Source organism: Pithys albifrons, chromosome 3 (genome assembly GCF_047495875.1).
Source record: "Pithys albifrons albifrons isolate INPA30051 chromosome 3, PitAlb_v1, whole genome shotgun sequence".
Classification (NCBI taxonomy): Eukaryota; Metazoa; Chordata; class Aves; order Passeriformes; family Thamnophilidae; genus Pithys; species Pithys albifrons.
In genome coordinates, this window is record NC_092460.1 from 96,822,706 (window position 1) to 96,836,894 (window position 14,189).

The 14,189-nt window shown below is 37.5% G+C and overlaps 1 protein-coding gene across 1 annotated transcript in view; it reads right to left on the reverse strand.

Moving 5' to 3' along the window:
* The window catches only part of CELF2 (CUGBP Elav-like family member 2), a 553,335-nt gene that overhangs the window by 439,648 nt on the left and 99,498 nt on the right, over positions 1–14,189 (reverse strand). The window contains exons 2-3 of the mRNA XM_071552839.1: positions 11,950–11,991; positions 11,600–11,635 (exon numbers count right to left, since the gene is read on the reverse strand). The gene's annotated coding sequence lies outside the window, so the exon portion shown is untranslated. The remainder of the gene's footprint in view (positions 1–11,599; positions 11,636–11,949; positions 11,992–14,189) is intronic.

Below are 14,189 nucleotides of genomic sequence, written 5' to 3' on the forward strand. Positions count from 1 at the left end.
CTGCTGGCCACGCTCCTCCTGATGCATCCCAAGATACCATTGACCCTTTTGGCTGCAAAGCCACACTACTGGCTCATAGTCAACTTGTCATTCCATCAAGACTTCCATGTCTTCTCTGCAGAACTGCTCCCAGGTAGGTCAGCCCTCCACCTATACTATTTTATTCCTCCCCAGGTGCAGGACACCGCACTTGGCCTCGTTGAACCTCATTAAGTTTCTCTATGTCCAATTCTCCAGCCTGTCAAGGTCCTGGATGATGAATGGCAGCAGAACCTTCAGATGTATCAGCTACTCAAGTTCTACATCATCAGCAAACTTGCTGAGGGTACATTCTGTCCTTTCATCCAGTATTTATCCCTGAGGAACACCACTGATTAGGGACCTCCAGCTGGATTCTACTCTGCAGATCACGACCCTCAGAGCTGTTCAGCAAGTTCTTGATCCACGTCGCTGTTCATTCATCTATCTCACATTTCCTGAGCTCACATATGAGGGTGTTGAGGGAGACAGTGTCAAAAGCCTTCCTGAGGTCGAGGTGGACAATGTCCACTACTCTCCCCTCATCTTCCCATCTGCCATGCCATCACAGAACATATCAGATTGGTCAAGCATGGTTTTCCCTTGGTGAATCCATGCTGACTACTCCTGATGGCATTCTTTCCTTTTGCATGCTTGATGATGATCTTCAGAATGACCTGCTCCATCATCTTTCCAGGGGTGGAGATGAGGCTAACTGACTGGCTGAGAGTTTTCCAGGTCTTCCTTCTTGTCCTTCGTGAAGATAAGAGTAACGTTTGCCTTCCCTCCAGTCACTAGGCACCTCTTCTGTTCTCCATGATTTTTCAGGGATGGTGGAGAGTGGCATAGCAATAACATCTGCCAGGTCCCTCTGCACCCATGGGTGCATCTCATTAAGGCCCATGGATTTTTGGGTGTCAGGTGGTCCTAGCTGATCTCTAACTTGAACCTCTATGAGCAATGGGAAGTCTTCCTTTCTCCAGCTTCCTTGTCTTACCTCTGAGATCTGAGTTTGCTGAGGTCCAACATAAATTTCATTCTAAATTCTTTCAAGATAAAGGACAAATCTTGTGTTAGGACTTATGTTTCTTTTTCATCCTCCAGCATCCTTCTCCTCCTCTTGGTAGTATCAAGCTAGTCCCAATGCCTGTGCCTCTAAACCTGACACTCTTCAATACCTCTGTTTTCCTCAACTCCAGATCCCTATTGAAAAAGGAATCTCTGCCTTCAAAGTTTTGATATTCTCCTCTAAATCCTTTGCTGACTTTAGAAACCTATTCTCTCAAAATGAAAAGAAGCTGTATGACCTTATGGATAACATCTTTTCCCTTTCTCCTCATCTATTTGTTCTTACACCTATGACCCAGGACTTTGCCAGGATATGAACTTTTGCAGCACATTTTCAGAGAGAGGGATGGGATGTACTTTCCTAACTTTCAATCACTTAAAAGTACCCAAATGTCATGTGTGCACTCCAAAGCATAATCCAACTATTCTGGTTCTGAATCCCAGAATTACTGGTGGCACTTCACATATGATGTGCTACTCTCATATTAAAGGTTTATTCAGGAGAAATGTTATCTACAGTGTGTTCAAATTTTGTTTTTCCATTTTTTCCCTTTCCAAGCTTTCTCTCCTGTATTAAAACAGCAAATGAATGATGCATGCAATACAATAAAAAACTCATTTACTGTTATACTGAAATGTCTTCTGAAGCACTGTTGAGTTACATCTGGTTCTGTTCAACATTTTTTAACTTGACCAGATGAAGAAACTTGGCATGACGACCTTCGGAAGGTTATATGATCTAACTTCAGGTGTCCACAGTGTCAGCTGATTTCCTTAGCCTGACTTTGTGGTTATAGGGAAAAATAGACATCATTACAATGCAGTTCATCTGCAGCAGTACATTATAGAATATGAATCATGCCCTGCAAACAACTATATGTGTGTATTTATTTATTTGTTTGTTTGTTTGGGGGTTTTTTGCTTATTTTCTTTTTTTTTTTTTGATGTGAAGTGAATTGAGAATAATTGTCCCAAGAAGTCTACAATTAGTCTGACAAATCCCTCCAAAAATGTTTAAAAAATGATCTTACCTAAGAGGAGTGTGGTTTCAAAGAGGAAAAGAGAAGACCTGTCAGGTCTTGCATCTAGACAGTGCTCACTGTTATTTAGAGACTAAAATGCCAATGGGAAGTTGCAATTTTTGAAGGTCACTTTATGTGTTTTCCTGAAATTCTAAGAAGTTACTGAAGTTAGGGGTTTAATCTCTGAGAATCATTACACAGATAAAGAAGATAAACTGGCTGTTTCAGAAAGGGATTTTGGCCCAGGACTTTGGTCATGGATAGGCAGGAGCTCTCTCTGCAAGCCCTTGTCTTTTGACTATATGAAGGATATTTTGGCATAACGTGACAATTGGTTAAACTTAGATATCTGCAGACATGAATCCCAGTCCTAGTGTGTGGTGCAAACACCCCACCTGTTTTGCCATGAGTAGATGCTGTTATTTTCAGGGCTTTTCCATCCAGGTATCATTTACAAATTCAGTCTTATTTTAATCTCCTGGATTATGGACCATGCTTTTTCAAAGTCAGGCTGTCTAGGAGAAGGCACCTGTGTCTCTACGTACTCCCAATACTACAGTTGCCTGCACATTCTCAGCTATTATTATTAGTAGTAGTATTGTTCCTGTGTAATTTTTATCCTGAAAGGAGCTTCTATGGAGGCCTTGCACACAAAGCAGAATAGCTCAGCCCTGCCGTATGGTAGATGTGATGGAGACAATGGAGAGAATTGACAGCATTCTGCTATAAATGTAGGTGAAACCCAATGAGGTTTGTTGTAAAGCTGCTTGCTGCTCTTCTACACAATATACATCAGGAATTTCAGCCTATCATCACAACCAGGCCGTAAATACTGTTTGAATATTGAGATTTTGTCAGAGTATTTTTAAGGCTTCAGAACTGCAAGCAGCAAAGAATCTAACACATCTGTAGGGAAGATGTGCCGGTTAATTACACTCTGAGTATCTTATTTCTACCTCTGAATTTGTCAAGCTTCATCTTCCATTGCCTGGATCTTGTTATATATTTTTCTGCTAAATTAAAGAGTCAATGAATATCAGAAATTCTTCCCTCTGCAAGTATTAGACTCTGATCAAGTCAGTTAACTTCCCCTTATTAAGTTAAATAGCTTGAGATTCTCTCTCTTTAATTACTGTACAAGCTCAGAGTTTGCAGTAAGCACCTGTTACAGCAATTCAAATCAATGAAAAACCCTGCAAAAATATGAACCTGCATTCTGCAAATATAAAGCAGAATAAGAATAAAAGAAATCTTTCCTGACAGTCCATCTTCTCTTGTCTGAAGAGATGAAAGAGAAAATGTATATCACAGAAAAGAAACCACAACGGTGACAATAAATGACATGGGGAAGTTTACAGTACACACAAAATAAGAAAAGGCAAGTCAAAACCACGGGCAGACAACCCAGAAAAAACAATACTGTTTTCTATTCATGAATATTTTCTTCCTACTTGAGACACAATTCTACATCAATGAGCAAATTCCTTAGAATTGTGTGTTTATTCGAAGTAAAATTACAAGATACTGGGAGGCAAAAAGGAAAAATACAACATTGAGGAAAATTTTAATAAGCGAGATTTTTTTTCAGTTTGTTCTTTAATAAACACACTGAAAAAAAAAAAATGAAAATACTGGGATGATTCAATGGACCCCAAGTTTGTTATGCCCTGAAGATCTTCTCACGGATAGATAGATGAAGCTTAGCTCAACAATCCTAAAACTACTGTCCCAGCTCTAGTGAAATGGAACATGTCCCTGAGTTATTCAAGGTAGAACAGATAAACAGATGGGAATATGTAGCTACTGTTGTCTTGGTACCATTAGTCATGTTTTTCATAGCCTTGATTTACAGAGCAAAAACCCTAAAATCAGTCCAAATAGTTTTTATTTATCATCAGTTAAACCTTGCTATGGAATGAATATTTGAATTACATGTTTTAAATTGAGTTTCACAAGTGGTTTTTTATTTCAATTTATGCCAATTGTTGTTGGAATGAATCAAGAATGACAGTGCCTGGGTTACTAGGAGATACTGCAAATCAGAGATAAACCATTATATCTGGAGAGCACATCAGCACAGGGTAGGAACACAGGCTGGAATCTCAGCAGAATGATGGATGTCAAGTGCAGATTTTCCAATGGCTGCATCCAGAGTCCACAGAAATTAGTGGGAATCTTTGTGAAGCGCTGGTTTGAGGGTTTGGCTATTGGAAATGACCAAACAAGCCCAAACATCTACATTCATTTAATGTCTTATATCTTACAAACCAGAATTTACAATGCAGTGAGTTAGGACATAGCAAATCACTTAAAATCCCTCAACATTCTGAGCCAGCTGAATTTTGGCATTCACCAGCAGCAAAGCACTTCTTGACAGAGTTTTTCAGTGGCTTAGTGTATGTCTGGATCAATAGCAAAACCCACATTTTAACCTGGATAACATGTTGGCATTATGGTAATGAGCCTCTATGAGCATCTGGGCAGTGATTTGGCTCATGGGAAGGGGAGGTTGGTCGTGAGCAGCCTCACATGGCTGACCTCGTTTTGACGTGCACATTACAAACCACCATCAAATTCGACTGTAACTACATGCCAGGGCTCCCAACAAGCTGTTCTGAGGTTGTTCATTTTGAGTCCAAAATGAATAATTTTAATATGGCTCATTCCTACAGTATCACATATTCCCAAGCCACTAACATGATTTGTAGGAAATTTAAAACTGTACACAGTTGATCAGACACACTGGACTTCCTCCACTACATAAAGCAGAGTGATTTGTCAAGAGAGAAGATGTTGGGCAAGATTTGAAAGGAAGTTGCTGGTGGTCAGAAGACACACTTACAGGGTTTCATGGGTTCATTCTGTGTCAGTATTTGAGTTTAGGTTTTTCTACATCAAGCACTGATCAGCAAAAATTTTAACATCTGCATTTAATCGTTAGCAATATTTTCAAGACTGTTCATCTTTCTAGATGCTTTGCAACTGGAGAAAACACAGAGATGTGTGATTAACCTTTATAGAAAAACAAGAGTGTGTTTTTACAAAAACTTTCAAAAAGATTGGAGAAATTAGGCACAGTATGAGACAGAGTAGACTATCTAAAAAAAAAGGGTCAGTATTCACCTAATTGCATTTTATTTAGCAATGCAAGATAAATTGTGTTCAGTTCAAACTTCATGAAGCTGCTTCTTCAATTTGAATTGGAATAGAATAGACTGATTCCAGGGGCTGGTATAAAGAAGAAGATGGAGTTAATTCTTTTATTATATGAATACATAACACTAGACTTCTCAAATAGATGTTAATGTATGGGCAAATGAACCAAACTCAAAAGATCACATTTGGCTTCAGATTTAGACTTTAAATGTTGAAAATATAGAAGTAATTCCATTAGGTATGTGCCACTCCCATCCAGGGGAGAAATAGTCAGTAGAGACAGCTCATCTTACGTGTGTGCAATACTTTTTAGATATCCATAGTGGGATGAGAAATATATACCTAAATGCAGAATCTTCATCTCACATTGAATCCTCATCAAAACTTGGCCCAAATCAGTTGCATCACTTGTCTCCATGTACACAAGACATTATGATTTTTATTATTACTGATGATGATGACGATGATGATGATGATGATGATGATGATGATGATGATAACAATAATAATAATAATAATTCTCATGCGCATTGTTAAATTGGGTAACAGGAGATGTGTCTACCATGTAAAAATTATTTGTAGGCTGTTGTCAAACAAGTTTAGCCTTGACACAGAGCTAAATTCAGTTTTTCTGTTGTTTTTCCATTGCAGTTATTATGCTAAGCTTAAAGAATACAGATATTAAATCTATTCTTGCCTCTAATTTGATTTCCAGGTTTGGGTCCATCCTACACATGTATCTTATGCCTACTATGAATCCATGACCCTGAGTGCACGAAGACCTTCAGTAATAAAAATTATTATTAATAACAGTAAGCAGAGAAGAGGTTAGTATCAAGGGATATTTTCAACAGAAGCTGTGTAGCACTGATGACCAAAGTTTCAGCTTAAAAGAGAATAAATTTCCTATATAATAAGCTATATTAGCAACAAAAACAAATACATCAAGTAAACATCTCCTTCATAGATCATGGCTGAACTGTGATAATGTAGAGTTTAGGAAATATGGTCTAGTCTGCTTAAAAATCTGGCCATGCTGCTGTGCACTTGCAAGTATCTCAAGCAGGAAATGATGGAAAGCTCCACTGATCTCAAATAACTCAATTGTTTTTCCTTTTCTAATCAAATATCTTCATAGCAAGGGACCAGAAATGCATCATTCAGCATGCAATGTAGTTGTGAAAGCATGAAATATGACACTTCACTGTTAATGCAATATTAAAGATTAAAAATGTTTATTACCTGTTATTCTTCTCTTAATTGTTTTGTGTAGAGAAAAATAGAAGTTGCTGCCTTAATGCATAAAAAAATCACAATGTGCATTCATAGTGGAGAGCAAAGTGCTGGGGCTATGAAAATTATGTAAATGATGAATTCCAGTGAAAGAACTTTCAAACCCTTAGGGTCTTCAAACAGCATTAATTCAAGAAATTAGATACAAAATTTAACTTTTTCATGCTAATAATGATTTCATAAGGAAAAACTCGTTAGTAAAGGTGACAAATATGAAGTTCTATTGAACATTTAAATTCAGGAATCTTAGTATGCGCCCCTGGGATATATTTACACAGCCAATGACTCTGATGTTATTAAGTAATTTATTTGAGAAAGTCTCCATTCATGAGTTTACATAAGAACAATATCAGGTTTACAAAGGCTTGTGTTGTCAGTTTAGCAAATACCTAATTCACAATGACTTTTGCTTAAGATTTTCATTAGGTTGTTCAATATTGTTTGATCGTTTAATGTCAGCTTCATAAGATCATAATTTCCCCTATATGAAAAGAGGAAATTAAAAGGAGAAATAAATTAAAAAGAGCAAACTAAACTTAAATTTAAATCAGCTTTGTCTCAAAAAGAGGAGAGCAGTGTTAGCACTTGTGATTATACTTTGCTTGGGAATAAACTATCCACATTACGCAACTTAAGGCTCTGCTGTAGTGTGTTTCTATGCTAGCAGCACCAAAAAATGTATCAAAACATCTGGAATGTTGCATATGGTTCATTTGTTCATGACTGATCTGTCATGTGACAGTATCAATTTCTGGCAGCCATAGTTAAGGGGTTCATCAATTAGATAGGAAACAAACCCATCCTAAATCTCCTGATTTCTATGCCTATTCATGCTGTAATCTATGGCCTCCAACCCCTGTTTCAGGCAATGTGTAAAAATGACTAAAAATGACACAATTCCTGCCTCAAGGACCAGAGAGGATATGAGGGAGAGAAGTAGCCAAAGATCTGAAAATAGGGATGGTCAAAACTGTCAACAGAATATCTGTCTTCTTACAGAAAATACTGATTCACCAATACAGAACTCTTTCCCAGGTAATGAGCTAATTTTACTCAACTTTCTATTGAAATACAGGCAAGCCTTGAAATCTTCATTGTCTCCTGGCTAGATCATTGACCATCATTCCTGAGAAACCTCCCTGATACCTAACTCCATCACAGGACTATCCTGGAAAAGTCTTGCTTCAATTAGTGTTTGAAATAACAGCTGGTTGCTGTTACAACCTGCTCCCAGCACTTTTTGTCCTCCTCAGGGTGATTCTTGCTCTCTCATCACCATGGTTCCTGCATTCAGGAATCTTTCCACCCTTGTTTCTCCTACTCATTCAGCCTAAAACAGCAACACATCAGCCTTTGTGCTTCCATGGGAGAGATCCAATCTGTGCTCCAAGGCTTGTCTCTATCTCTTCCAATACACTTCATTTCACATGTCCTAAGATGGCTGAATTTAAAAGAACAACCTATCTTTGTGTTAAATGTTTCACTCTGCAGCTGCAGGAAGCCCTGGCCTACACCTAACCTTAGGCCAAAAAGAAAACAATATTCAAATAAAAGCCCATATTACAGCAATTACTAAACACATTTGACTCAAGTATGAGCTGCCTGGAGGGTCAGATTCAGACGAGAAGGCAAAAGTGTTTTTCCTGGCAACATCTCCCATGAGAAATGAAAATACAACTTACAAATAAAACATGCAGAATTATGCAACGAGTATCTTGATCATAACCTATTTTCCCACCAACTTAGACGACTGTTTAATCTTTAACTTCTGATTTTTACTGAATACATATACAATGGGAGTGAACCGGAATGGGAAGGCAAGGTGAGATATGGTCATATTCACTAACACACGTCACTTAGATGTAATTGCATTTGTGTGTTCTCTGGCAGAGTGGTTCTCTGATGTCTTAAGGACTTCTGAAATGCAGAAGGACTCTAATCTATATACAAATAAGCTCCATTAGTAAGTAAGATAGTCACAGGATAGGAGTGGGAACTGTAAGAGAAATCACAAGGCCTCCAAGGTAATGATATTGGAAAGGACTTTCTTGCAAGGTGGGAGCTTTCAAGAGGAAATTAAAGTCCTTATTGGGAACCTGAGAATAGAGATGAGAAATGACACAAAATTAGGCAAGGATTCATAATTAAAGTAAGATGTTGAAACTATGAAGTTATTTTACTGGATCAGCCTTAAGGTGCAATTTGTCTGACTAAGGGAGAGAAGGCAGCTATGGATGATATCCAGATACAGACATGAGACACAAGGAGGGATTTGGTAGCATAATCTTGGAAAGAAAAAGAATAAGGGAAAGTGTCTGGAAGTACATAAAAAAACAAGTACTATATGTAGTGCTTAGAAATAAGTTACCATTCACCAAGAAAAATTACAGTCCATGCCATTAACACGGAAAAATAAAAGCAGAAAGCAGGAAACAGATAGAATGGGTTAATACTTTTTGTTATAAGAGCCATTCACACATTTAGAGGGGTTGTTTTTATTTCTCCAGAAACAATTGAAGTGTTTATTATTAAAGCATCAGGTAAAACTGAAGTTTGCAGCACAAACAGAAGTAGAAGGACTGGTGTCATACACATTATAAGAGCACAGGAGGACAATTTATTCTCTATAATGTCACAGCACATGGGTACCTACAGGAGTTGCAAAAAGAGGTCAAATCTCCTTATTCCTTTTCTTCTTTCAAGACTAGAGGTTGACTATGGTACTGCTGGGATGTCTTTGAGAGTCAGTACACATTTAAAATTGAGTCTTTTTTATGGTTCTGTCTTAAATTTCAGTTAGATACTATACTAGTGGGGGAAGATGCTTCCTCATATTTATATACAATCCCATCCTTATGCTATTCCAACTGGACTGTAAAGAGCTGCTCCTCAGGTGGTAGGATTGATTTAAGTGGAGGACATTGAGGTACAATGCCTGACACATCACTGTCCACAACAACTCTACAAAGGTCCCTCACTGTGAGGGTGAAGCAGGTGCTGAGAGGACTGAACCCTCCTGTGAAACTGCTGAAAGTGTTTTATTGTGTTGTTGTTGCATATGACACCAAAACATTCACTGATCATAAGACAAAGAAGAAGAAGAAGCACAAGTCCTGCTAATGAAATAGAGCCACAGAAAACAACATGGAGCAATTTGTCAGTAAACATTTGCTTGGGTCCATAGGTATTCTGGACCACAGTATTGTCAACCTTTCATGATGCCTAGGTCTGCTTCTTAAGTCCTGCACTGACCCCTTGGTGTCATTTGTTCCCAGAATAATATGGGAAAGTTCACCACTTGGGTCTTCATGGTCCCAGAGAAAATTAAGCATTTCCTACAGACTTCATAGCTGTAGCTTGCTGCAGAAATCCTTATAATCTTGTTCAGTTCCTTTTTAAACTACTGTGTATCATACTCTTGCTTCAGCAACCTCCTAGTTGAAGGTAGTTGATGAAGAAATAGTATTGTAACTGAATCTTTCACAGCAGTAAATTTCACTGTTTGATACAAAAGGCAATCTTATATTATACAGTTAGAAAATTTTGTCAAACTCTGATTTCTTACTAGTTACACATAGTGTTTTTCTACTGTTTGACAGCAGTCTTGAAAATTGCCCAGGAAGTATTATAGCTAAGGAAAGATAAAGAAAATGCATTTCTAGTTCCTAAAGGTGAGGCAACAGGTGTTATGTCAAATTTCTCTACCTTCAGATGAGATGAAATCCATCAGAAACACAAAACAGGAAAACACAACTACATGTCATCTTTCCTAAATAAATGGCCAATTTCTAAACTGCTGATTAAAAAGCTGAACAGACACAATCAGGTTCATATATCCATACTAAATAACTCAGAATTTAATTCTGCTTATATATTATACACTTTTTAAAGTCCTAAAACTGATATTGCTTACCCTTGACCTCTGGAGTCTGGCAAAGTTTGGCCTTGAAAGATTGTTTCCATTGGAGGGGGCAAGTCATAATATGGGTCAGGGATATTTTTAATATTAACTCGATTTTTTCTTTAGAACTATGGACTCATGCTTATTTCCAGGATGTCAAAGGGTAAGACTAATAAGCATATTTTTTTCCTTGGAAGTCTACTACTCCAGATTTTTAGCCCAAAAAGTCTTCCTTGTTTGTGCTTTTAAAAAAGAAACAGAACTTCTCTATTTACAGCAAACAGGTTATATAGGAAAAAATATCCCTCAGACCGCTTGACTCTGATACCATTTTTCCAACAGCCCAATAAAAAGTGCTACTTTAGTGTAAGACTTGAAACAGAACCAAGCCCAGGAAGTAATGACCCCTCAGACTGTACTTCAGTCATTTGGAAACTCAAAGTATAAGAAATCATCTTTACCCACTGGATGAAGTCACCAAACATTTTCCAGCAAAATGAATCCGGAATGTTTTTAGACCACTTATTGGATCAATCAATTGATTGATTGATTAATCTGTCTGTGTACACACACAGGTATAAGGTATAGGTATAGGTGTAGGTATAGGTATATACACACACCCTCCTACAAAGGGTGTTGGGGTTTCCATGTCAAGTACAGCAGCCTGTGTTTACAGAAATGTGCTGCTAGGTGGCTAGAGCACATTATTTAAGGAATTTACCTATGATTTATAGCAGCAAATAAATAAGACAAAGCTTGTTTAACATACCTCAGCATTAAGTATCTGCTGTATTAATTGTCTCCAAAGTCTGTCCCATTTGTTATCTAACAAGGTATGCTCCATTATTATTTTGATGCAGTTCATTGCTTGATTCTATCTGTCCTTTCAAAATTAGCTTGTCTAATCAGGAAACATTTTGGCTGGTAGTTTATTTCATATAAAAAGAGGAATTCTTGTTTACTGAGAAAGTAATTGGATTATAATTTTGAAAAGAAATATGAATTGCAATAAATTATTTCTTAAAAAAATACATGGCAGCATGAAAACTAGCAAACCCAAGACAAATTAAAAGCTCTAATGAATGAAAAGGCTATAAATAGAATATGAAACTGGAAAGAATAATTAATCATTGTAACTCACCTACTCCTTGTTATTCTGTTGAAAAGAGCTGAATATCTAAGGAAAGAGGAAAAGATTTATGTATTTACCAAATGATGGCCACATAAATATTTATATTAGCTGTCACTTTTCTTCTAGCTTTTCAGCCCTTATAAAGGTAATTAAACATTTCTGATAGGAAAAAAACTCGCAAAACCAAAGTATAGTTTAACCACAGTTGTGAGGCCACAATTCCATTTCAGTTATTGATTAAATTCTGTTGATAAAGTTTGCATGATCACATGCAGACTATACTAAAGTTGCATACATCTGTGTCTAGGCAGAGTAATTGTTATGAAACTCTGAAGTACTAGGGAAAACTTGACACTTACCTGTTCAGATGATTAACACCTTGAATTTTTCTATTTGTAGACCTAACAAAGAAAAATACAAAATTAAATTAAATGCGCTAAATTATGTGAGTGAAATTGTTATACATTGATTACATTGATTTAGCCTGATCTCATTTATCTGAAAATCATTCAGGTTTTCCTTGTAGTTGAATTGCATTTATGATATCAACTCAGGCTTTGATCTTAAATTACACATTCGGGGCCTGAAGTAAAAAACAATTTGGGATTAAAAGGATCCACTTCTTATCTACATACCAAATAGATTGATTATAGTGCAGTCTGTTCAGTGAGGATACTCAAACTTAGTGCAGGAAGATTGATAAAGGTAAGCACTGAACACTGTATTGGCTTAGAATAAAGATGAAAGCAAAATGCACCTGACTGAGTAAAGATAGGAGTTAAATGCCAGATTATCCACATAAGTGTGTCAGAAAGAGGAATTTCATGCATGACAGATACTAGAATGGGCATTAAAATGGACAGGACAAAAATTATTAGGAGTTCCATAAAGCATATTCCTAAAGCATGTGTAAAGTGTCACATTAAATTCTCTCCAATTTAAAAAGGTCTATTTACATGCTCAGACTTACACCTGAGAAAGATAAAACATTAGGCATTTTCTTAATACTCACTAAAGGTGTCTGCTCTACATTTAGAAAGCTTTAGAAAGCTTTTCACGCTACCAAGACCATGATAGTCAAAGATGTCACAAAAAGACCAGACTGAATTTTTGGTCACCGGTGTGTATGGAGCTGTGGAGAATGATTGCTATAACCATTCTAGGCCTGGCCCATCCAAGCTGTATGGAAAGAAAACTGTGGATGTACTGAAAGGTAGGTAGAGTTACTATCCTTATGGTGACCGAGCTGGTGTTTCATTGCAGAAAGTATTATAGAACCATAGAGGCATAGATTGGTTTGGGTTGGAAGAGATCATTAGGGTTCCTCTTTTCCAACTCCTCTGGAATGAGCAGGGACATCTTCAGCTAGATCAGGTTGCTCAGAGCCCCATCCAACCTGGCCTTGGATATTTCCAAGGTTGGACATTATCCCACTCAAGAAGTTTAGATTAAGCCTGAGCCAATGGCTACTTAGAAGGATTGTTCATTTAGGGAATGAGTAGCATTTGGATAGGAGCGACACAGAAAATCCCTTTGTCCAGTCAACAAAAAATATTAAAAGCAGAGTATTTCCTTTTGTTAATCTAAATCCAAAGTAGTGTTACACCTGCTCTCCAGCATCAGATCACGTGAGAAAGAATTTTGACATTGTTATAGAGTCTCTCAAGCTGCCCCAGTCATAAGTTTATGCACAACCATCTGCCCATCATATTTTGTTTAGGCAAAATATATGTTAGGAATGAAGGCAATTCCTACTCATTCCATATAAGGAAGTCACAAGTGAAATGATAAGCTACTTCTGGTGTGGTGCCTCTGAGTTTTTTCCTCCTTTATTAATTAAGTCCTTTTTCCTGCCCCAGTGGCTGCTCACTTCATGTGTATCCATTTCTGATCTTTCCCATTTGCCTCCTGTCTGATGTGTCCTATCACTTAATGTAAGGTCCATCTCCTGCATTGCCTGCCCACACAGAACCAGGCTCTCAAATGGGCTCTTCAAAACCAACATAATGAAGGTTAAACTGGGTTTGGTAGTTTTAGCTAGGCCTCAAATTAGCAGGCTCAGAGAATCTACGTAGATTAAGAGAGACAGGTATCACCGGACTTAAGTAACCAAAGAATATTTCATACCAGATGACGCAAACCGGAGATATGAATACAGAAGTAGGAGGTGTTCTCTCAGTTCCATCATGTCTGCAGTAGAGGCAGGACATGGTGCAGCTGTCCTACTGAAGTGGGCCTTGCTGTGGCTGCTGCTACTTTGCATTTTATTTGAATTGAGGGTAGTAAAAACATTTTGTTGTTACTATTTCTGTTTCTTGCTGGGTGTCTTTTAGGGTGCTTATGGATCTAGAATGATAAAATCTGTTTTTGATGGGGAGTGGGGAGTTATTTCTTGTTATTTCTAACTTGTGTGAGTGTGTGTTACATTGTAGTTTCTCTTAATTTTCTCTTTTTGGTATAAATATATGTAGTTAGTTTAAGCATAAGCGTAGTCTGAAGTTTGTTTTTTCCTTTCCTCCCTTTCCTCAGCAGGGGAGGGGAGCTGACTCTGTACTGGGCAGTTGGCATTTTGCCAGCTCAACTCAAGACACTGGGATAC